Source organism: Scyliorhinus torazame, chromosome 9 (assembly GCF_047496885.1).
Source record: "Scyliorhinus torazame isolate Kashiwa2021f chromosome 9, sScyTor2.1, whole genome shotgun sequence".
Taxonomy (NCBI): Eukaryota; Metazoa; Chordata; class Chondrichthyes; order Carcharhiniformes; family Scyliorhinidae; genus Scyliorhinus; species Scyliorhinus torazame.
In genome coordinates, this window is record NC_092715.1 from 258,912,358 (window position 1) to 258,935,822 (window position 23,465).

Below are 23,465 nucleotides of genomic sequence, written 5' to 3' on the forward strand. Positions count from 1 at the left end.
TGTAAACCATCTACAAGAAGCATTACAGTAACTCACCAAGTCTGCTTAAGCAGCACCTTCCAAACCCACGACCACTCCCATCTCGGAGGACAAGAGCAGCAGATACCTGGGAACCCCACCACCTGGAGGTTCCCCTCCCAAGTCACTCACCACCCTGACTTGGAAATATATCGCCGTTCTTTCGCTGGGACAACATCCTGGAACTTCCTCCCCAACGGCACAGTGGGTGTACCTACACCTCAGAGTCTGCAGCGGTTCAAGAAGACAACTCACCACCACCTTCTGAAGGGCAACTAGGGTGGCCAATAAATGCTGGCCTAACCAGCGATGCCTGTAAATTAACTTAAAAAAAGAAAAATAGAAGAGCGCATCTCTGACTTTTAGACACTTTATACCCTGCTTTCCAATAAGGGCAGTGCAATCATCCCTGCTTAGTTAATAACTTAAGGACAAATGACTCCAGGAGGGAGGTGAATTTCATGTTATATTGACAAATCAAACATTTGTTGTGCATATATTTGAAGATAATGGGAAGGATCCAGCAGACTTGTCGGGCACGTTTAGCAGAGTGTTTCCCGGTGGCTGCAATGCCGAAAGACACTCCGCTATTCAACGTCACTTTGCCGTTTCCTTTGGCCTCGAGGAGTTCCTCCCTATCGAGGCCGCACTTAGAGGGAGTTCGCCAGTAGGAACGGCTCTTTGCAGATTTGGCCGCTATTTTGATTGGCAGCCCAATCCCCCCCCAACCTTGGCGAGGCCCCTGGGACCGCCCCCATTTAAATATGGAGATCTGGATCTCGCCGAGCAAGGGCAAGGCCCAAATCGCACCGGGCCGCGTGAGTCAGATGATTCGGGATTGGCCCGACCCCTGGCGCAGACCCCGATCTGGAACTCTCCCGCCATTCACCTGTTGTGCCCAAATCCACACCCGGCGCAATGGGGCCGCTGAAGCAAACCCAGTATTTATGCCCATAACCACTGTGTTAACACCAGCATTTTTGTTCTGTAGACCCTCCAAGCTATTAGGAACCTGGATGAGATTAATTTCATGCAAAACCCTAATTTGTCCAATTGCGTGAGCTTGGTTCAGTAGGAGCACTTATTCTCATCCCAGTGAGGTTGAGAGATTAAACACCATAACAGCACTTGAAATCTCACAATCTAAACTGACACTCCTGGCTATACGGAGCTACAGCTACATTCTCCTGGTGTCCTGGCCAGCAGTCCAGCCCGGATGGACAGTGTGTGTGCGCGCGCGCGCAAGCTGCCTACTTACATCAACAGGAGTGAGCTTCAAAAAGAACACCACGCGCTGAGAAACCTTTTGGGACACCTTAAGGAGCAACGTAAACTCATCTCACTCACTGATACTTAGTTACATTTACCACACACGTTCAAGCTGACCCACGTTCATTGGACAGACTTGCACCAAAGTCTCAGATAGACAGACTGACTGAGTGTGAATAGCTCTCTGGTCCTTTGTTCCCCCAAAGATCAAAAGAGAAACTGTGCCCCATTATTCTGTGCCCCAATGCATTGGTTTCTAATGGATTGTCTGAGGAATCAGTGATATCGCCATTTTACTCCAACACAATCCAGGCTTGAGGACTGTGTAGGTGAGACTGCACTTGGAGTACTTTGAGCAGCTCTGGACATGCACCTGGCCTTAAAGAGAATGCGACATAGATTCACCCGAATTACACCTGGATTCCAAGGGTTAAATTGTGAGGGGGGTGGTGGGCATACTCCGGAATTTAGAAGGTTAAATGGTGATTTGATCAAAGTTTCAAAAGATATCATAAGGAACGTATAGGAAAGGTAGAAACTATTTTCGCCCTGAGGAGGACTATGGATCAGAGCCCAAAAGCAGGAGTTAGGCCTTTCAGGTGTGAAGTTAGGAAACACTTCTACTCAAAAGAATTTGAAATTCTCTTCCACAGATGGCAGCTGGTGTTAGGCCAGCTGTCAATTGCAAATCTGAGAGAACATATTTTGGTTAATCAAAGGTATTAAGCAATAAGGTGGGTGTATGGGGTTAGTCACAACGACACCGAATGGTGGAACAGGCTGGAGGGCCAAAAGGCCTCCCTCTGTTCCTAGGAGTACGAACCGGTGAGGTTTTCTTTCGCTCTCCCTCAAGTCATGACTGTCTATCTACTGACAGTCATGAATCAGTCATCCAACCAAGACAATGGAGGTTGTCAATCAGAGTTGTGTTTCCGATTTTTGGCTCTTTAAACGGGAATCGTACAATGATACGACCATCCCCGATCACAGGCGGGGGGGGGCCGGGGGCTGTTATCGAATAATAATACAACCCTTTGAGACCTCTGCACTCCTCCAAGTCTGGCCTCTTGCACAATTCTCACTCGACTGTTGGTGGCCGTGCCTTCATTGGGACATTTACATTAAATGTGTTATGAAGAAATACAGAGCCAAGATATGACAAAAACAGAGATGGGCAAGAATTAGCTAGCTTATGGGGTGCAGGCAGGGTAGGCAACAATCGGATCTGCCCTGATCACATTGAATATGAAGCAGGCTGAAGGGGCCGAATGGCCTACTCCTGCTCCCATTTCTTCTGTTCCGGTACAAATGCAGGTCGTGCTTCTATCTGATCGTGTGATTAAAAAACTTGGTAACAACAGATCGCCTCTCCAGCAACTTTCCCCAATCAATTTAAGACCACTATTTCGCTACAGTACATAGCTACGACAGAACATGCTAAACTGTTTGGGTTCCTATTAATTCATTCAGCAAGCAAACCTACCTGTTGATTTGGGTAAAATATACTCTGGTTAGCATTAAATGGAAACTTTTAAAAATATATATATTTTATTAAAGTTTTCAGACACAATTTCTTCCCTTACAAATCAAAAAAAAATAAAGGTAACGTGATAACTGCAATATAACTTTGTTTAACTAACATGGCAAACTAACCAAATAACACGAAGTAATACCCCCCGCCCCCCCCCCCTCCAAAAACCCAAACAATTTACCCCTCTCCCCCCTCCCCCTGGGTTGCTGCTGCTGGCCATCTATCTTCCCTCTAACGTTCCGCTAGGTAGTCGAGGAACGGTTGCCACCGTCTGGTGAACCCTTGAGCCAATCCTCTCAGCGCAAACTTCACCTGCTCTAGTTTTATGAACCCCGCCATATCGTTTATCCAGGCCTCCAGTCCGGGGGGTTTCGCTTCCTTCCACATGAGTAAAATCCTACGCCGGGCTACTAGGGACGCAAAAGCCACGACATCGGCCTCTTTCGCCTCCTGCACTCCCGGCTCATCCGCTACTCCAAATATAGCTAACCCCCAGCCTGGTTTGACCCGGACCTTCACCACCTTTGAGATCACTCCCGCCACTCCCCTCCAATACCCCTCCAGTGCCGGACACGACCAAAACATGTGTGTGGTTCGCCGGGCTTCCCCCGCACCTCCCACACTTGTCCTCCACTCCGAAGAACCTGCTCAACCTTGCTCCCGTTATGTGTGCTCTATGCAGCACCTTAAATTGGATCAGGCTAAGCCTGGCACACGAGGAAGAGGAATTTACCCTGCTTAGGGCATCAGCCCACAAACCCTCCTCTATCTCCTCCCCGAGCTCTTCTTCCCATTTACCCTTCAGTTCGCCCACCAACTCCTCCCCCTCTTCTCTCATCTCCCGGTATATCTGACACTTTGCCCTCCCCGACCCACACCCCCGACAGCACGCTGTCCTGGATCCCTTGTGTCGGGAGCAGCGGAAATTCCCTCACCAGTTGTCTCATGAACGCTCTCACCTGCATATATCTAAAGAAATTTCCCCGGGGCAGCTCATACTTTTCCTCTAGCGCTCCCAAGCTCGCAAACGTCCCGTCTATAAATAAATCTCCCACTCTCCTGATTCCTACCCGGTGCCAGCTCTGGAATCCTCCATCCAGCCTCCCTGGGGCAAACCTATGGTTGTTCCTGATCGGGGACCACACCGAGGCTCCCAGCACACCCCTCTGTCGCCTCCATTGCCCCCAGATACTTAATGTTGCCGCCACCACTGGGTTCGTGGTAAATTTTTTTGGGGAGAGCGGTAGTGGCAACGCCAGTCCCCCTCTGCCTCTGCTACGTTGTAGGAACCCCCTCCTTACCCTCGGGGCCTTCCCTGCCCACACGAAGCTCGTGATGCTCCTATCTATTTTTTAAAAGAAGGCCTTAGTGATCAGTATAGGGAGACATTGGAACACAAATAGGATCCTCGGGAGGACCATCATCTTTATTGCCTGCACTCTGCCCGCCAGTGACAGCGGCTGCATGTCCCACCTTTTGAAATCCTCTTCCATTTGTTCCACCAGCCGTGTCAGATTAAGTCTGTGCAAGGTTCCCCAGCTCCTGGCTATCTGAATCCCCAGGTATCGGAACTTTCTTTCCACTCTCCTTAGCGGTAGGCCATCTATCCCTCTACTCTGGTCCCCAGGGTGTATCACAAAAAGCTCACTCTTTCCCATGTTAAGCCTTTATGGAATGCACTGCCTGTGGAAGTAGTTGAGTCGGAAACATTAGGGACCTTCAAGCAGCTGTTGGATAGGTACATGGATTACGGGAAAATGATATAGTGTAGATTTATTTGTTCTTAAGGGCAGCACGGTAGCATTGTGGATAGCACAATTGCTTCACAGATCCATGGTCCCAGGTTCGATTCCGGCTTGGGTCATTGTCTGTGCGGAGTCTGCACGTCCTCCCCGTGTCTGCGTGGGTTTCCTCCGGGTGCTCCGGTTTCCTCCCACAGTCCAAAGATGTGCGGGTTAGGTGAATTGGCCAATGATAAATTGCCCTTAATGTCCAAATTGCCCTTGGTGTTGGGTGGAGGTGTTGAGTTTGGGTAGGGTGCTCTTTCCAAGAGCTGGTGCAGACTCGGGGGGCCGAATGGCCTCCTTCTGCACTGTAAATTCAATGATAATCTATGATTAATCTAGGACAAAGGTTCGGCACAACATCGTGGGCCGAAGGGCCTGTTCTGTGCTGTATTTTCTATGTTCTATGTTCTATATCCCGAGAAATCTCCAAACTCACTCAATATCTGCATGACCTCTGTCATCCCCCCCCCCCACTGGGTCCGTCACATACAGCAGTAGGTCATCCGCGTAGAGTGACACTCGGTGTTCCTCTCCCCCGCTAATCACCCCTCTCCATTTTCTGGAGTCTCTCAGCGCTATGGCCAGTGGTTCAATTGCCAACGCGAACAGTAATGGGGACAACGGACATCCCGGTCTTGTTCCCCTGTAAAGTCGAAAATACTCCGACATTTGCCGACCTGTGACCACACATGCCGTTGGGGCCCGATAGAGTTTAACCCAGCTGACAAACCCGTCCCCGAACCCAAACCTCCTCAGCACCTCCCATAGATACTCCCACTCCACCCTATCAAATGCCTTCTCTGCATCCATTGGCACCACTATCTCTGCCTCCCCCTCTGCTGGGGGCATCATTATCACCCCCAATAGCCGTCGCACGTTGACATTTGGTTGTCTCCCCTTTACGAACCCTGTCTGGTCTTCGTGCACCACCCCCGGGACACAATCCTCTATCCTCGTTGCCAGCACCTTTGCTAGCAACTTGGTGTCCACATTTAGCAGTGAGATAGGTCTATAGGACCCACACTGCAGCGGATCTTTATCCCGCTTCAAGATTAGCGATATCGTCGCCTCCGACATTGTCGGGGGTAGGGTACCCCCTTCTCTGGCCTCGTTAAAGGTCCTTACCAGCAGCGGGGCCAACAAGTCCACATATTTTCTATAGAATTCCACCGGGAACCCATCTGGTCCCGGGGCCTTCCCTGCCTGCATGTTCCCCAGCCCCTTGGTAACCTCGTCCACCCCAATCGGCGCCCCCAGGCCTTCCACCTCCTGCTCCTCCACCCTCGGGAACCTTAATTGGTCCAAAAACTGCCGCATCTCCTCTTTTCCCTCCGGGGGTTGGGACCTATATAGTCTCTCGTAAAAGGTCTTAAACACCTTGTTTATCTTCCCTGCTCTCCTCACCGTAGCTCCCATTTCATCCCTAATTCCCCCTATCTCCCTCGCCGCTGTCCTCTTTCGCAGCTGATGGGCCAACAGGCGACTCGCCTTTTCCCCATATTCATATCTCATCCCCTGTGCCTTCCTCCACTGTGCCTCCGCCCTCCTTGTGGTCAACAGGTCGAACTCTCTGGAGTCGTCGCCTCTCCCTGTATAGTCCTTCATCCGGGGCCTCCGCGTATTCTTTATCTACCCTCAAAATCTCCCCCAGTAGTCTTTCCCTTTCCTTGGCCTCTATTTTCCCCTTGTGGGCCCTGATGGAGATCAGCTCTCCTCTGACCACCGCCTTTAGTGCTTCCCATACTACTCCCACTCGGACCTCCCCGTCGTCATTGGCCTCCAGGTACCTTTCGATACATCCCCGCACCCTTCCGCAGACTCCCTCATCCGCCAGTAATCCCACATCCAGTCCCAAGAGTGAACGCTGCTCCCTCTCCTCTCCTAGTTCCAGGTCCACCCCAGTGTGGGCATGATCTGAAACAGCTATGGCTGAGTACTCAGTTCCTTCCACCCTCAAGACCAGTGACCTTCCCAAAACAAAGAAATCTATCCGGGAGTACACCTTGTGAACATGGGAGAAGGAGGAGAACTCTTTGGCCATCGGCCTAAAAAATCGCCACGGATCCACTCCCCCCATTTGGTCCATAAACCCCCTAAGCACCTTGGCCGCTGCCAGCCTTCTTCCGGTCCTAGATCTAGATCTATCTAACCCTGGGTCCAGCACGGTGTTGAAGTCCTCCCCCCCCCGCCCATTATCAGGTTTCCTACCTCCAGGTCCGGGATACGTCCCAGCATCCGCTTCATAAATCCCGCATCATCCCAATTCGGGGCATATACGTTAACCAACACGACCTCCATTCCCTCCAGTCTGCCACTCACCATCACATATCTGCCTCCGCTGTCTGCTACAATGTTCCTAGCTTCGAATGACACCCGTTTCCCCACCAGTATGGCCACCCCTCTGTTCTTTGCATCCAGCCCTGAGTGGAACACCTGTCCCACCCTTAAATGGAAACTTTTAAATCACATTCACATTACATGCAAAGCACCAGCAAAGCTCCATTTCAGTACGTCATTGAAAATGCCTTGAAGTGGCTTGTGCAGGAGGTCGCATGAAATTTTATGCTGCCAATTTAAAAAAAAATTTAAAATCTACCATGATCGCAAATATAACCAAAGTCTTCCAATCCTGACTGGGGGGAAAAAAAAAAAAAAAGCTGTAAAAATATCCCAAGCAGCCAACTACTCTGTTTGCTTCAGGGTTTGTCATCAGGTCTCCACAATGGTTTCAGACTGATCTACACATCATCAGCCATGGCTCAGCAGGCAGCACTCTCATCTCGGAGGCAGGTGGTAGAGGTTCGAAGCTCCACACCAGAGATGGGAGCACAAAATCAGGGGTGGCACTCCAGTGCAGCATGGAGGGAGTGCAGCACTGACAGACGTGCCATCTTTCGGAGAGGTCTTGCCTGTTCTCTCAGATGGACATAACTTTGATGAAGAGCAGGGGAGTTACCATAGAACTCATACAGTGCAGGGTGGGCATTGCGCGCATCGAGTCTGCACCGACCCTCTGAAAGAGCATCCCACCCAAGCCTGCTCCCCTTCCTATCTCCATAACTCCTCCTAACCTGGACATCTTTGTACAATAAGGAGCAATCTAGCATGGCTAATCCACGTAACCTGGACATCTTTGTACAATAAGGAGCAATCTAGCATGGCTAATCCACGTAACCTGGACATCTTTGTACACTAAGGGGAAATCTAGCATGGCCAATCCACTTAACCTGCACATCTCTGTACACTAAGGGGCAATCCAGCACGGCCAATCCACCTAACCTGCACATCTTTGGACTCTCCTTGGTATTCTGTCAATTTTATCTCTCTTCACTGAAAACAGATCATTTGATCATCGCTGCCTGTGGGAGCTTGCTGTGCGCAAATGGGTCTGCCATGTTTCCCTGCATCAGAAGAGTGTCGACACGGGGGCGGCACGGTAGCGCAATGGTTATCACTGCAGCCTCAAAGCGCCGAGGACCCGGGTTCGATCTCGGCCCCGGGTCACTGTCCTTGTGGAATTTGCACATTCTCCCCGTGTCTGCGTGGGTCTCACCCCCACAGCCCAAAAAAGATGCGCTGGGTGGTTAATTGGTCACACTAAATTGCCCCTTAATTGGAAAAAAATGAATTGGATACTCTAAATTTAATATTTTTACATTTTTTAACACAATAGTGACGACACTTCAAAAGTACTTCATTGGCTTTGAGTCTTCCTAAGATTGTGAAAGACACTTCAGACATTAGAGATCCATCAATGTACATGGTGGAAGCAGTTTCAGTGTTGGAAGCCTAAAAGAAACATCGAACTTATCATGTCATAATTGGGGCCCAATGTTTTTCCAACATTTTACACCATTTTGACTTGGTGCTAAATGAACAACAGTGACCATTATTAGCACTGAAGACAAGACAGGTTTAGGAAGGGTGTTCTACTCAAACTGCCAAATGATCTACCAGGTGATATGTTCCTGGTAGCGGCTGAAGGATAGGTTTTGGCCACTACTCCGACATCTGAACAGTGCCAGATGATCGTTCTTGCCCACCGCAATAAGCAGAAGGAGCCTTCATAGAACATAGAACATAGAACGATACAGCGCAGTACAGGCCCTTCGGCCCACGATGTTGCACCGAAACAAAAGCCATCTAACCTACACTATACCATTATCATCCATATGCTTATCCAATAAACTTTTAAATGCCCTCAATGTTGGCGAGTTCACTACTGTAGCAGGTAGGGCATTCCACGGCCTCACTACTCTTTGCGTAAAGAACCTACCTCTGACCTCTGTCCTATATCTATTACCCCTCATCTGAAAGACGGCATTCTAATAGCACTCCCTTACTACTGCATGTACGAGTCAGGCGAGGCCTGGGCTGGATTAGAACTTCAGCCTTCAACTCAAATGCAAGAGTATTGTTACTGAGCCAATTATTTACCACTTTCCGGCGGAGGTTACTTACTAACCCGATTTTCACTAAGGAATCCCCACATGCACCCAGCCAACCACGCACTAAGCAACAGATCTCAGGACTTGCTGATGAGCACACCGAGCTCCAATTTACTGTGTCACCAATGACAAGATCCAAGTTAGTAACCCAAGACGTCCCATGTGTTACGTTATCAATTTCAGTTGTGGCATTACAGAAAGGGCAAGAGGTGGAGACGTAGTGTTATTGTCACTGGACGGGTAATCCAGAGAACCGGGCAAATGCTCTGGGGACCAGCGGCAGCGAGTGGAATTTGAATCTGGAATTAAAAGTCTAATGATGACCATGAAACTATGTTGTAAAAACCCATCTGCTACACTAATCTCCTTTAGGGAAGGAAATCTGCTGTACTTACCTGGTCTGGCCTACATGTCAAAGGCAATGAGGTTAATGCCCTGGCAAGCCACTCACTCAGTTATATAAATCGCTATGAAGTTGAGAGGAATGAAAGTAGACGGACCACCCAGCATCAACCTAGGCACCACAAACAACAACGGCAAACCCAGCCGGGTCGATCCTGCAAAGTTCTCCTCACTAACAATGGGAATCAGGGGGGAAACTCTCCGCTGGTCAATACTGCAGCTACTAGGGCAGGTCAAAGGCTAGGAATGCTACAGCGAGTCTTCTGTGCTGTAGACCTCTATCCTCTGGTCTTGTACACCTCTTGGGTGATCACTCAAAAGTGCAACAGATCATGGACAATTCAGATTAGACAGATAGAGTGACAGTGAAGGGACAGAACAACAGCATGGTATATTATAGACCGAAGCAGCAACACTGTGGATGGGTTGTGCCATCAGTATGTTACACTGACCTCAGCAACTACATTGCAAGGTGCTAATCAGCAATCAAGCATCTATTTCTCTAGATGGTGGGGAAAGAAGAAATTGAGTCAAACTGCGATATGCTCCCCAAGTCAATTCAGAACAGGTGAAGACATGACCAAGGAGGGTAGACAATGGAAGCACTACCCTCATATAATATACTAAATATAGAGAATGCATCACAAGAAAGAAATGTGCTTGTGCATATATTTTGATGGAGATGTTTACGTGAGTTGGAGCTTCTTGAACATTCTGATAAACAATTGTGGGAATGAGTGTCACCCACATGTCAAAACGAAGTTGCATTGCTGCCACACTGAATTCCTTTTACACCACACGCAGGGTTTGGAACACACACACACACGCATGCACGTTTCCATATCTCCGCAACTTAACAACATTTAGAAAATTATCCATACACGCCCCATAAAATTCACACTTGGGTCACCTGTTGACAAGATGAATATTTCCACTCATTTGACAAATCCTAAGTTACTGTAGTATTCATCAGTTGTGAGATACTGTATATGAGGCTGCGATGATTCACAAAATGAGAATCTTCATCTTATGACACTGCTGGTCATAACATGTCCATGTTCAGACAACAACCAACCACAATGTAATCAGAAGATATAAATGGTACTATATATTGTTTTTATTTATTGGATGTGGACATCGCTGACTCAGCCAGCATTGGTTGCCCATCTCCATCTCCCCTTGAACCGAGTCCCTTGCTGGGCCATTTAAGAGCCAACATCATTGTAGGAGCCTAGAATCACATGTAGGTCAGACCAGGTAAGGGACGCAGATTTCCTTCCCAAAAGGATATTAAGAGAACCAGATTGGTTTTTACAACAGTAACAATGGCTTCATCATCATCAATTAGACCTTTTAAGTCAGGTCGGCATGGCGGCGCAGTGGTCAGCACTGCTGCCTTATGGTGGCGAGCATTAGAGTTCGATGCCAGTCCTGGGTCACTATCCGTGTGCAGTTTGCACATTCTCCTCGTGTCTGCTTGGGTCTCACACCCACAACCCAAAGATGTGCAGCGTAGGTCACGCTAAATTGCCCCTTAATTGTAAAAAAAAAAAAAGGAATTGGGTACTTTACATTTTTTTTAAACTAGAATTTTAAGTCCATATTTTTGTGGAATTAAAATTTCACCATCTGCCATGGTGGGGATCGAACCCAGGTCTCTACAGCAATACGAGTCTGCCACCGCCTCCCCATTTAGCTATCTGCAACAGTTCAGTACCTGTTGCAATAAAAACTCATTGCCCAATGGGATTGGTTCTCAGACCTTTTCACCCATGGGCCACTAGGGCAGGACAAAGGACCCACCTCACCCATTTTAACACCACAGAAATGCTCATCAGAATTCATAGGCAAAATGGTGCTGCTTTTGGCGAGACATCAATGGGGCGATGCCTGGTTCCAAGCTGGAGAGTTTCAGTCTCATTCGGGGCCCAATGATCAGCTGTTTCCTCTTTGCTTTCAGCCGCACAAGTGCTGACAATCTGATCGTGCAGTTGTTTGTTGTAACAGTGACATCAATCGTACTTACAAAACTACTTTGTTGTTTCCCGCGTTTATGATGACTCGTGTCACGCACTCAGAAGTCAGTCTGGTTGTATGACGTCAGTGATGAGGGCCCTGGACTGTTGCCTCGTCTGACCATGGCTATGGCTTGGCAAACCCGCGGACCACCTGGAGGAACATGCCCACCACGCTTCGGGAACCACTGCCCTGCGGCTTTACACAGTTCAATTTGCTGTTCCTTGATCAAAAATTATTATTTTTAAAAATTCATTTAGAGTACCCAATTCATTTTTTCCAATTAAGGGGCAATTTAGCGCGGCCAATCGACCTACCCTGCACATCTTTGGGTTGTGGGGGCAAAACCCACGCAAACACGGGGAGAATGTGCAAATTCCACACGGACAGTGACCTAGAGCCGGGATCGAACCTGGGATCTCAGGCGGCGTGAGACAGCTGTGCTAACCACTGCGCCACCGCGCTGCCCTCCTTGACCAAAAATACCAGGGAGGAAAGGAAAAATCATGTTGGGATGAAAAACCATCTTTAACAACGGGCCTTGGAGAAGGGAGAAAATCGACTTTCGGAATTATCAAATGAAGTGTTACAGCCACTAAATCAAACAGCGATTGTCCAATTTCTTTTGAAGCAACTCAACTTTAGCTGGAGCAATTGTTTTCAATTGTACTTTACATCTATTATCCAAGTTGTTGACAAGCACTTCTACGTATTAAGAGACTAGATTGTTAGCAGAAATCAATTGCAATTCAAATATTTTGTTTTCACATATATATGGATTCTTATTTACATTAAACACTATGATATCCTTCTACCTGTGGGAGAAAATCCGCTTTAAACAACATTCCCATTAAAATAAATATATATTTATTGCATAATTTAGTGACCCACTGAATACTCCACATAAAACATGCCCCATTCAGGATGCTGACAAGTGTAATAAGCTCTTAACATCTTGGCGATATGTTGGCTTGCAAATTTCCCGAATTGAAGTCAATTTGAGGAACCCAAAACGGGACACATCACTCGCCTTCACTCCCGCGCATTGCTCAATGTTCATGTGTTCCTTTGAAAACTGGGTCTGAAGAAGCTTCTGAAAATAATGGGAAGCACCAAAGAAGGAGGCACTGGAACGGTAAGGAAATTTGAGAGACCGACTCCAGAAGAGGAAAAACGTGCCCAGTTAGCTCTTGCTCTCCCACCCATCAACCACAACCATGCCCCCCCCCCCTGAAAAAAAAAACAGCTTGAACACAAAACCAATCAGAAGAAAGTAAAGGCTGCAGAACCCAATGTCAGCTGACCCGAGGTGTGGATTCCAATGCCCATGATTGGTGCAGACCAAACAAAATATGTGCTGGCAAGATCTTTGTTAGAAAAGTCGACCTGTCGTACGATTCACAGCTTTGTTTGTCACGGATGCTCATTTGGAAAGTACACCTTAAACTCTCTCCCTGATTCTGCCTTCAACAACACTTCCAATTTCATTGACCTGGGGTCTTTTTTTAATGGTCCTGTGGCAAAAACAACAGCATTTTTTCTTTGGTGCTGTGCTTACTTTCAAACCTTTAAAGTCAGAATGTAATGAGGCCAGATGCCACATGCAAGGTGTCTGGTAACTGGCAGGTGGCAGTGATATTGGGTTCTCAGCCGGTGAAGCTGCACAGAGACTAGATAGAATTCAAACCACTTGGTAATGTACTGACTGCATGGTACTTTTTAAAAATAGAATTTACTGTGCAGAAGGAGGCCATTCGGCCCATCGAGTCTGCACCGGCTCTTGGAAAGAGCACCCTACCCAAGGTCAACACCTCCACCCTATCCCCATAACCCAGTAACCCCACCCAACACTAAGGGCAATTTTGGACACTAAGGGCAATTTAGCACGGCCAATCCACCTAACCTGCACATCTTTGGACTGTGGGAGGAAACCGGAGCACCCGGAGGAAACCCACGCACACACGGGGAGAACGTGCAGACTCCGCACAGACAGTGACCCAAGCCGGAATCGAACCTGGGACCCTGGAGCTGTGAAGCAATTGTGCTATCCACAATGCTACCGTGCTGCACGACCGTATCACGCCTTGGTTCAGGTTACTGAGCATACAGGCACCACAAATCTTCACTCGGCTTCCTTGTGCCATTCTGCTCACCATGACCCAGGCATGAAATAAGTATCATTTATAGACCTGCTTATAGACTTAATTAGCATTTCATCATTCGGAGAGGATGTATGAAGCTTGAGGTGGCACCGAGGATTATGAAAACTGCGAGGGTATAACTAGCCACTTTATCTCGCGGAACAGCGCACTTGTAGGTCTACAGAAATGTAGCACGTGATTAAACTTCTTCTGAAATAGGGAATGACAAAGACTGCATTTCCAGCCCCAATGCAATACAGCCAAGCTTCAAATTTAGTCCATTTAAATGAAGATATTCTAATCAGCTTCCAAAATGCTTTAGCAAAATGATATAGTCCTGCTTGGATACACAAGCAGCCCCACGTCAGAATCCTCACCAGCAGAGAATGCTAACTTTATCCAAGCATTTCAGCTCCGACTGTGTTGGCCGTACAGCTTTAATTGACTTACATCTGCCGCAGCAGTTAATAAAGCCAGTTACTCTACGCAAGGACAATAAATGGTAGACAATGTGTCACAAAGCAGCAATTCACGCAAATGGGTTGGACTGGGCCACAAACGGACAGAACTGTCTGCTTTATAATGATTTAAATAACTGCGCAATCAAATTGCTGTCTAAACTCACTGCCAGACTGGAAAGGCCCACATTCACTGCCTATCGCCCATTGAAACATTCCAGAGGGAAGCGGAGGGTCAACCATCTTGCTGTGGGTCTGGGGGTCACGTGTAGGCCAGACCGGGTAAGGACGGCAGATTTCCTTCTCTAAAGGGCATTAGCGAACCAGCTGGTTGTTTACGACAATCGATTGCTGACACTGGCCTTTCCACCCCAGATTTTACGCATTGAATTTAGCTTTCACCAGATACCGTGGTGGATTCGAACACCTGGCCCCAGAGCATTAGCTCGGAACTCCAACCCAGTGACGTTACCACAGCGCCACTATCCCTCTCCGTGAAACGGCAAATGCAATGGGATAGAAGTAAGCTTGCAAACACTGTACATCTACAGTGTTCATTCATCCAATTACGGTTTAATAAATCATTTCAGGAGGGCAGCACGGTGGCGCAGTGGGTTAGCCCTGTTGCCTCACAGCGCCAAGGTCCCAGGTTCGATCCCGGCTCTGGGTCACTGTCCGTGTGGAGTTTGCGCATTCGTCCCGTGTTTGCGTGGGTCTCACCCCCACAACCCAAAGATGTGCAGGGTAGGTGGATTGGCCACGTTAAATTGCCCCTTAATTGGAAAAAATTAATTGGGTACACTAAATTTATATTTAAAAAAAAACATTTCAGCAGTTTATAACCTAGCGAACAAGCCAGAGAAGTATTTAGTCCACCCCCTTTCTGAAAGTCAGCACGTTCATGCAAAGGCGTACGATTTGATAAATTAACCAAAATGCTGCCCTCTCCCCTTTTTTATCTCGAGAGAAATGAAAGAGAACCACCAATTTGTAGCACTTTTGTGGTTATGTAAAAAGTGCCTCGGGGGCAGTTAGAAGTAGTGATGCTGGTGAAAGGATTATAAAGATAGCACTGTGGGGCTTGGATGCATTTGTAACATCACTTGACCAATCCCCCCCCAAAAAAAGTCCTGGATCATTGATGCCCAGCTCGAAGAAATCACAAACTATTGAAGTCCAGCAGACAATTGACTTTTCTTTGTAGAAGGCCCTGGTCTGGAGTCAGCCATACTAACTCAACCACATAATTGCTGTCACGAATAAGGCTATTCTTTTTCAGCCTGGAAAGAGGGGAACATCCCACCCAGTGCCCTGAAATCAATGTCCTGTTGTTACAGTGGAGTGACTACATTTGAACCTTCGTTCTTTTCTGGAATCTGGAAAATGCTGCCTCTCTGTTGGGCTTTAGGTTGCCTTCATGAACAGTTGGCTTCGATAAGCTACAGGTTATTGCTGCTCTCTCTCAGCTACAAATCACGCCCAGTAACAAAATCCTTTTAAAGGGTTTGAAAGTAAGCCTTTGGTGCAGTTAGTAGGAACCTTACACCGGAGAACAAAAAGGTTGTGTCCTCCACCTTTCCCACAACGATAACCATTTTCAACAATTTATAGTGCGTCTTACTGGAATCTTGTCTGTTAATTGCTCGCTGGCTTCAACATGGAAGACACTAAAGGCTTGGACGAGTTCCGTTGGACCAACAGGTAAATACTTCACAAGTTGGGCCACACAGATCTGGAGAGGCTCGAATTCGTGGTCAAAGTTTAGTCAGCTGTCATTACTTACATAGTAAGTAAGGCGTTATAACATTTGTTTGACTGTCACCGAGCTAGGAGTAGTAATGGGGATCCCGGCCTACCCCACTTCGGTTAACCTCCTCCATCCTGGCACCCCTGCAAGATCTTGGTGCTTCTCCAATCCTGGTCTCTTGGTGTTTGCAGATTCTCATTGCTTCTTCATGAGTGGCAGTGCCTTTAGCCGTCACTAAGCTCTGGGATTCCCTCCCTGAACCTTGCCTCCTATTGGACGCTCCTCACAACCTATCTCTTTGACAAATTTGTTGGCTGCTTGTCCCAATATTTCCTTATGCAAATCACTGTCAAATTATATTTGATGAAGCTCAAATGACGTTCCTGGGAATGTTTTACAACATAAAAGGCACTACATAAATAGAAGCGGTCGCAAAACAATAAAGATGCAACCTTAAAATAACCGCCTGAGCACTTGGATAACTATTACCACCTCGCATGATTTTAGAGAAACACAGCTCTATACATTAAACAAACTCGAGCACAGCTCAGCTTGCTAGTCTTCCAGCTGCTGCTTTGGAAGTTAGCAAAGGAGATTTAATCTCTCAGTTTGTTTCTATCAATACGATGTTCAAGGTAAATCAGCCCGGACATGGTCACGGTGGCCCTAGTGATCTCTATGTCGTAAATCTATGATGGTTTCTATGTTCATAAGATATATAGGAGCAGAATTAGGCCATTTGGCCCATCGAGTTGGCTCCGCCATTCTATCATGGCTGAGCTGCTCCGCATTATCCTGCCTTCTCCCACTACCCCTGTTCTTCACATTCGTCAAAAATCCCCTTTCTCTGACCACATTCAAATAACTCACTGACACTCAATACCATTACGTGGACAAGGCCACACTTCCACATGGAACTGTTACCTCAGTAACAGATCCACTTCTTTAAACGAGGGAATGGAGGAGAGGCTGGTGGGGAAATGGCAATCAGCCAGGATCAAAACGAGAAGCCATTAGTGCAAGATCGTCAATTCAAGAATAGGTTTAATGGAGAATTCAGGAAAAGAAATCTCTGCACACAGGAGACATTGTGGAACTCGCCACCACAGAGTAGTTGAGGCCGGATTTAAGGAGAACCTGGACAAACGTGAGGGAGAAAGGAATAGAAGGATGTGTTGTTGGAGATTGATGAAAATGGGAAGTGGGTGATGTGGAGCATAAACACCAGAGGCCAATGATCTGAATGGCCTGTTTCTCTGCTGTGGACTCTATGTAATTCTACGCAAATCACTGTTGTATTATCGTGACGAACTGACTGGATAGTAACGTGCAGCAGATGGTGAGAAAACACATTAAAATCAATCATCTCGGGGCAGCACGGTGGCGGTGGGTTAGCCCTGCTGCCTCACGGCGCCGAGGTCCCAGGTTCGATCCCGGCTCTGGGTCACTGTCAGTGTGGAGTTTGCACATTCTCCCCGTGTTTGCGTGGGGTTTCGCCCCCACAACCCAAAGATGTGCTGGGGCGGTGGATTGGCCACGCTAAATTGCCCCTTAATTGGAAAAAAGTGTACTGGGTATTCTTAAAAAAACATTTTTTTATTTTTTAAATCAATCATCTGAACAAGGCACGGGTTCTATGTTTTTTGAGATTACATAAACACACGGAGCACCTGCAGTATCACTGGACATTCCAGCTCCCATTTGCAGCGGCGCACAAAGTCTAGATTAATATTTGGCCACACCGCACACAAGGGAACCACCCTGAGCGGCAGCTAAACAAAAATTAAGCTTGTTTTACGCACAGGTGTCTGATAAATCTGGCCAGGCTCTGCTACATGTTTGCAAACAGAAGTTGGAAGATGCTGACACATTCATATATGGGTTTGTCGGGTTGTGGAGTATTTTGTTTTCAAACTTCACTTGGTACAAACACCTGATCAAAATTGAAGGATTTTCAGGGTATGAAACTTCCGCCGTTGACCAATACCCCCAATCACCATGTGAGCTACTAATTGCTCCAATGTTTAAACATGCTACCTTGCGAAAAAGTCCCAGGTTACTTCTGCAAGCTCCTTTTCTTGAACTATCCAAAGGCCAGGTCTAACTTTCCAGCGACCCTCACAATTATAATACCGACAGCATAACGGACGACACACTGGCACTAATGATTGCAGCTTTGAATGTGCAATGATGCCACGTCGGGGGACGTGACAACACTTAACAGTCCAGAGCTCCAATCGGTCACCAGACCTGACTACAAAAATAGAACCTGAAGTAATATTACTGAAATGGCATTAATTATTAAGCCAGGGTTTCAGGAGGAATTCATAACAGTCCTCGGGAGGCTTCTAGCTTGTTTTCTATTAAATACCCAAATGCCTGTTTTTGTGCAGGCTATACGCTCTGTGTATTTGTTGCTAAATATTTAAAAGTACAGTTGTCTGACAGCACAGGACCAAGCACACAAACCATATTTGCAGAAAAGCCAATGCTGTTCAAGGTTCTGCAATCAACCAGCGTGTGTCAATATAAAATTAAAGATTATATTGTTTGTCTGCTCTACTGAGCGTTCTGGTGCTGCAAAGGGCTTGTGCTGAAATGCAGTAGACAGCAAACGTTTCTGAGGCTGCTGGGAGTCAAGGGGGTAAAGTTTAACCCAGTTCTGCACATAGCACTGGGAAAGGAAAAGAGAGCAAGCATGTTTAAGGTTTCGCAGCTCGCAAGGCAGAAAAGGATGAGACTTAGGAGAAAATATAACTACAGATGAAGCCAGTCCATTTCTCATGTTCTGCACAAAATTAAAGGGACAAGTTCAGCTTTGATTTGAGGCGATTAGAATTCTCTCTTGCTCATTCATTTTTCGCAGGCTGATCAAATTCAACAATTTCCTCAAGAGATATTTGGTATTTCTACTCCCCTACACTAACTTCATGCCGAGCAGAGAACAGCCAGGTGATATCCGCAGCACTCCGATTAATTACAGTCAAGTATTGCAGCCATCATTTATTTAAATATAAGTTGCCATTTCTATGTAAACCGGGGAAAGAGAAAACTGCTCATGTAAGGCGCCACTTTGATCATTAAACTTGAAGTCAAACATCAGCCAGAGCAGGGAAGCGCAAACAGTAAAATAATTAATTGTCCACTGAAACATTGTCATTTTGTCTGTACGCATGGAACGCGGATCTAGATTCCTTCAGCGTGCACGTGTGTGTTCAGTAGGCGTCTGTGTGCACAGTATGTGTGTGTGTGTGTGTGCACGCACATGCAGTGTGAGAGTGCGTGTACAGAAACACATCCATACACAATCCACTCCAGGCCTCTTATTATTTTGGTGTCTCCGATTGTCTGTGCATACGTCTGCGTGTATATCCAGTCAATGTGCTGTGATTGTCTGCGTGTACACACAGAGTGTAGACTATACTATGTATGTACCTTCCTGATATCGGTGTGCTTCCTATTTTTTAAAATGTATTTTGCTATTTTTCCTCCTATTTTGTGAGTATTCACATAGTCTATGTAGATTAGATATAACCTATGTATATGTGTGCGTGTATATATAAAATCATATAGGTTTATATCGTCTATCAGTCTGTCTCTGCTTCTCCTGTTATGAGGGTGCAGACTCCTCACCAACAGTGACCCAAGCCGGGAATCAAACCCGGGTCCCTGGCGCTGTGAAGCAACAGTGCTAACCACTGTGCTACCATGCCACCCAATTGTTTTCAATACGGCCTATACTCTTTGGAGTTTAGAACAACGAGAGGCAATCTTTTTTTAAAATAAATTTAGAGTACCCAATTAATTTTTTCCAATTAAGGGGCAATTTTAACGTGGCCAATCCATCTAACCTGCACATCGTTGGGTTGTGGGGGCGAAACCCACGCAAACACGGGGAGAATGTGCAAACTTCTCACGGACAGTGACCCTGAGCCGGGATCGAACCTGGGACCTCGGCGCATGAGGCAGCAGTGCTAACCCACTGCGCCACCTCCCAGCACCACGAAACACGTGACAGGTTGCGTGTTAAATCCCGCCCAGTGTGTGTAGATTATACAAAACGGTATATGTTATATATGACACTATCCATCAATCTCTCTCTCTTGCCAATTTTTATACTCAATGCCCCGGCCGATAAAGGCCAGCATGCTCTATGCCTTCTTGAATACCTTCGTTACCTGCGTTGCCACTTTCAGTGACCTGTGGACCTGTACATCCAGATCCCTCTGCCTGTCAATACTCTTAAGAGTTGTGCCATTTACTGTATATTTCCCACCTGTATTAGACCTTCCAAAATGCATTACCTCACATTTGTCCGGATTAAACTCCATCTGCCACCTCTCTGCTCAAACTTCCAACCGATCTATATCCTGCAGTGTCCTCTGACTCCCCTCATGGCTATCTGCATTTCCACCAGCCTTTGAGTCGTCCACAAACTTACTAATCAGACGAGTTACATTTTCCTCCAAATCATTTTTAAAAATTTAGTGTACCCAATTCATTTTTTCCAATTATGGGACAATTTAGAGTGGCCAATCCATCTATCCTGCACATCTTTGGGTTGTGGGGGTGAAACCCACGCAAACACGGGGAGAATGTGCAAACTCCAGACGGACAGTGACCCAGAGTCAGGATCGAACCTGGGACCTCGGCGCCTTTAGGCAGCAATGCTAACCACTGCACCACCGTGCTGCCCTTCCAAATCATTTATATATATTACAAACAGCAACGGTCGCAACACTGATCTCTGCGGAATTCACTAGTCACAGTGATTCCACTAGTCACAGCCCTCCAATCAGAAAAGCATCCTTCCACTGCTACCGTCTGCCTTCTATGACCTAGCCAGTTCTGTATCTATCTTGCCAGCTCACCTCTGATCCAGTGTGACTTCACCTTCTGTACCTGTCTGCCATGAGGGTGCCATGAGGGACCTTGTCCATGAAGATAACTTCCACAGCCCTACCTTGATCAATCACCTTCGTCACTTCCTCAAGAAACTCGATGAAGTTAGTGAGACATGACCTCCCCTTCACAAAACCATGCTGCAACTCGTTAATATACCCATTTGCTGACAAATGGGAGTAAATCCTTTCCCGAAGAATCCTCTCTAATAATTTTCCTCCCACTGAAGTAAGCCTCACTGTCCTGTAATTTCCTGGATTATCCTTGCTACCCTTCTTAAACAAAGGAACAACATTAGCTATTGTCAAGTCCTCTGGGACCTCACCTGTAGCCAGTGATATTGATTGTCCCTCTCTTCTCCCGGTCAGTGTGTGGATTCTATACAAACAGTATAGATTATATATGATATTGGTTCAGTCCCTCTGGCTCCTGCTGTTAGTGTATGGATTATATGCAAACAGTATAGATTACATATATATTGGCTCAGTCCCTTTGCTCCCACTGTCAGTGTACAGATTATATACAAACAGCATAGATTATATATATTGATTGTCCCTCTCTGCTCCTGCTGTCAGTGTATGGATTCTGTACAAACAGTATAGATTATATATATATTGGCTCAGTCGCACTCGGCTCCCGCTGTCAGTGTATGGATTCTATACAAACAGTATTGATTATATGGTATTGTCTCAGTCCCTCTCTGCTCCTGCTGCCAGTGTATGGATTCTATACAAAGTATAGATTATATATGATATTGTCTCAGTCCCCCTCTGCTCCCGCATTCAGTGTATGGATTGTGCACAGTATAGATTACATGATATTGTCTCAGTCCCTTTCTCCTCCCTCTGTCAGTGAATGAATTCTATACAAACAGTATAGATTTTATGTGATATTGTCTTAATCCCTCTCAGCTCCCGCTGTCAGTATGGATTATATACAAACGGTATAGATTATATATGATATTGTCTATTGTGTGGCCGCTCGGTCGGCATTGCGCAGACTCGTTGCCCCGATTGAAAACAAAACGAGAGACACAAAGACAACACAATGTGATCAGTAATGGAGCGGGAGCGAGGGGCCGCTCCCCCCGCGGGGGGCTGAGCAGAGGCGGCCCGGCCCCGGCTCCCAGTCAGCGGCTCCGGACCCACCTGCACCTCGGCCTCCATAGGAACAGCGCGGCGGCCCCGCTCTCTGTCTGCCCGGGCTGTGTGAGCGGCGGAGCCACCGCGCGGACTTCCCCTCGCTCTCGATGCCGAACCGGAGCGCGGCCTCCCGGGGAGGCGGGGGGCGATCACCGACCGTCGCCGCCGCCGCTGCGTTTTGTTTTCTTCGAGGGGCGGAACAAATGAGTGGGGCCCGGCTGTTCACACGGAGCTTTCGCACCGACACCGGAAATAAACTCCAGCAGGAGCCGGAAGTGCAGCAACGAACGGCTTCCCCCCTCCTCCCCCACAAGCAACTCTTCACCCCGTGGCGTCCGCGTTATTGCCTTGTTCGTACTGCCCCTGCGCAGAATCACCTCCCTGGATGGTCATACTGCGCCTGCGCGCGGTTTTTAAATTTTCGTACTGCGCCTGCGCTCCTCCCAATTTTCGTACTGCGCTTTCGCGCGCACTCCTGTGAATTCGCGTGCTGCGCATGCGCACACACAACCCTGGACTTTCGCACTGCGCATGCGCTTACTCGCCTTTCTGTATTCCCGTACTGCGCCTGCGTGCACGCTCCCTGGCCCCGCCTAATGGAACACTGGAGTTGTTGCAGTTTGTAGCTGAGCCCCGATTGGTCTCCGCTTCAAAATGCAACAATTGCAAACGGAGCTCGAATAATTCATTCAGTGTGAAGGGAAAAAGTCCACATCAGTGGGAAAGCTCGCTACCTTCCGGGAAGCAGAGCCAATTCCCCCTATCCTGTACACAGTCTGTTAAAACAGGGCCAGATATAGTTTACCATTTCCTATAAAACCTCCAGCATAGTACCAGACAAAAGCTAGAAAGTGCCCCTCTTTTGGGTGGGATATTCTACCTTTCTATGATTCTAGGCTAATTCTAGAAGGGGGCCCGACCCCAGGGGGACCTCTGTTGTGGCCTGGCCTGCGATCGGAGCCTACCGATCAGCGGGCCGGCCTTTCGTGTTGCGGGCCTCTTTTGCGCCGCACCGTCCCCTCTAGCTCGACGCCATGTTGCGTCTGGGCCGGGGCGGAGAAGGAGGCCACCGCGCATGCGTACAATCGCGCCGGTCGTAGCGCATGCGCAGACCCATGGTGCCCATTTGACGCCAGTAGCGACACGCTCCAGTGCCCTGGCCTCCTATAGGGCTCAGAATTGCTGCTCTTGGGGACCTGTTGACACCGTCGTAAAACGTGACGGTGTTTACAACATCAACACTTAGCCTCAGGATCAGCGACTCCCACCCCTTGGCCGGGATTCTCCGGCGGCATGATTCTCCGTTATGTCGGTGCCCGGGGATTTCCCGACGGCGTGGGGCCGCCCCACAATGGGAAATCCCATTGACTGGCTGGCGTAACTGAGAACCCCGCTGGCCGGTCGGGGCAGAAATATGGCACAGTGGGGCGGAGAATCCCGGCCCGTGTCTACAAGTTCCCACACCGCTCCATCACGGCTTTGTCTTACTAGCTGAGGACCTTCAGGGTAACTAAACAACTATTAAAATTAAACTATAAAAACTAATTCCAAAAGTTTGATACTTTGGAAGAATCTTTTGCTCTGTTCCCTTGCCCCTTTTTAAT

General features: G+C 47.6%; 1 protein-coding gene across 6 annotated transcripts in view; it reads right to left on the bottom strand.

Annotated features, from left to right (window-relative positions):
- Window positions 1–22,105, bottom strand: part of LOC140429828 (uncharacterized protein KIAA1958) — a 239,297-nt gene extending 217,192 nt beyond the window's left edge. For 3 of the 6 annotated variants that reach the window (XM_072517302.1, XM_072517301.1, XM_072517297.1), the window contains exon 1: window positions 21,868–22,105. The gene's annotated coding sequence lies outside the window, so the exon portion shown is untranslated. Of the gene's footprint in view, window positions 1–17,854; window positions 17,923–21,867 lie in introns of those variants that run through there. The other 3 variants (XR_011949216.1, XM_072517303.1, XM_072517299.1) reach the window with 3 other exon arrangements.
- Window positions 22,106–23,465: the final 1,360 nt, after the last annotated feature.